Raw genomic sequence first — 2,620 nt, forward strand, 5'->3', positions numbered from 1 at the left:
TCGCGACGCAATTTGAATGTTCCATCGTCATTAGGAGGCCCTGAACGTTGCAATTTACTATCAGTTTCGCGTCGGATTCGAAAATCTAGACTCACAGGACACGGACCATATGGTTCCCGAGGAAGCAATATCCCCTTGGAGACAAGTCGGCTGGAGGACGATTTATTGAATCTCGACGTAATTTGAGTGTTTCATCATCATTAGGAGGCATTGAACGTAACAATTAACTATCAGTTATGCGTCGGATTCGTAAATCAAGACTCGTAGGTGAACGACCACAAGGTGCCCGAGGCAGCAATAGACCCTTGGATACAAGTCGGCTGGAGGCCGATGTATTGAATCTCGACGCAATTTGAGTGTTCCATCGACATTAGGAGGCCCTGAACGTTACAATTAACTATCAGTTTCGCGTCGGATTCGAAAATCTAGACTCACAGGACACGGACCATATGGTGCCCGAGGCAGCAATATCCCCTTGGTGACAAGTCGGCTGGAGGACGATGTATTGAATCTTGACGCAATTTGAGTGTTCCATCGTCATTTGGAGGCCCTGAACGTTACAATTAACTATCAGTTTTGCGTCTGATTCGAAAATCTAGACTCACAAGAGAACGACAATAAGGTGCCCCAGGCAGCAATAGACCCTTGGAGACAAGCCGGCTGGAGGACGATGTATTGAATGTCGACGCAATTTGAGTGATCCATCGTCATTAGGAGGCCCTGAACGTTGCGATTAACTATCAGATTTTCGTCGGATTCTATAATCTAGACTCACAGGAGAACGACCAAAAGGCGCCCGATACAGCAATAGACCCTTGGAGACAAGTCGGCTGGAGGACGATGTATTGAATCGCGCCGGAATTTGAGTTTTCCATCGTCATTAGGAGGCCCTGAACGTTACAATTAACTATCAGTTTGCGTCGGATTCGATAATCTAGACTCACAGGAGAACTACGATAAGGTGACCGAATCAGCAATAGACCCTTGGGGACAAGTCGGCTGGAGGACGATGTATTGAATCGCGACGCAATTTGAGTGTTCCATCGTCATTAGGAGGCCCTGAACGTTACATATAACTATCAGTTTCGCGTCGGATTCGAAAATTTAGACTCACAGGACACGGACCATTTGGTGCCCGAGGAAGCAATATCCCCTTGGACACAAGTCGGCTGGAGGACGATGTATTGAATCTCGACGCAAATTGAGTGTTCCAACGTCGTTTGGAGGCCCTGAACGTTTTAATTAACTCTCAGTTTTGCGTCGGGTCCGAAAATCTAGACTCACAGTAGAACGACCATAAAGTGCCCGAGGCAGCAATATCCTCTTAGAGACAAGTCGGCTGGAGAACGATATATTGAATCTCGACGTAATCGAGTGTTCCATCATCATTAGGAGGCCCTGAACGTTACAATTAACTGTCAGTTATGCGTCGGAATCGTAAATCAAGACTCGTAGGAGAACGACCACAAGTTGCCCGAGGCAGCAATAGACCCTTGGATACAAGTCGGCTGGAGGCCGATGTATTGAATCTCGACGCAATTTGAGTGTTCCATCGACATTAGGAGGCCCTGAACGTTACAATTAACTATCAGATATTCGTCGGATTCTATAATCTAGACTCACAGGAGAACGACCAAAAGGCGCCCAAGACAGCAATAGACCCTTGGAGACAAGTCGGCTGAATGACGATGTATTGAATTTCGACACAATTTGAGTGTTCCATCGTCATTAGGAGGCCATGAACGTTACAATTAACTGTCAGTTTCGCGTCGGATTCGAAAATCTTGACTCACAGGTGACGGACCATAAGGTGCCCGAGGCAGCAATATCCCCTTTGAGACAAGTCGGCTGGTGGACGAGGTATTGAATCTCGACGCAATTTGAGTGTTCCATCGTCATTAGGAAGCCTTGAACGTTACAGGTAACTACGAGTTATGCGTCGGATTCGAAAATCTAGACTCATAGGAGTACGACCAAAAGGCGCCCGAGAAAACAATAGACCCTCGGAGACAAGTCGGATGGAGGACGATGTATTGTATCGCGACGCAATTTGAATGTTCCATCGTCAATAGGAGGCCCTGAACGTTACAATTAAGTATCAGTTTTGCGTGGGATTCGATAATCTAGACTCACAAGAGAACGATTATAAGTTGCCCGAGGCAACAATAGACCCTTGGAGACAAGTCGGCTGGAGGACGATGTATTGAATCTCGACGCAATTTGAGTGTTCCATCGTCATTAGGAGGCCCTGAACGTGACAATTAACTATCAGTTTATCTACGGATTCGAAAATATAGACTTACAGGAGAACGACCAGAAGGTGCCCGAGGCAGCAATATCCCCTAGGAGACAAGTCGGCTGGAGAACGATATATTGAATCTCGACGTAATTTGAGTGTTCCATCATCATTAGGAGACCCTGAGCGTTACAATTAACTATCAGATTTTCGTCGGATTCTATAATCTAGACTCACAGGAGAACGACCAAAAGGCGCCCGAGACAGCAATAGACCCTTGGGGACAAGTCGGCTGGAGGACGATGTATTGAATCGCGACGGAATTTGAGTGTTTCATCGTCATTAGGAGGCCCTGAACGTTACAATTAACTATCAGTTTTGCGT

The sequence above is a fragment of the Schistocerca americana genome, unplaced genomic scaffold, assembly GCF_021461395.2.
Source record: "Schistocerca americana isolate TAMUIC-IGC-003095 unplaced genomic scaffold, iqSchAmer2.1 HiC_scaffold_50, whole genome shotgun sequence".
In the NCBI taxonomy this organism is placed as follows: Eukaryota; Metazoa; Arthropoda; class Insecta; order Orthoptera; family Acrididae; genus Schistocerca; species Schistocerca americana.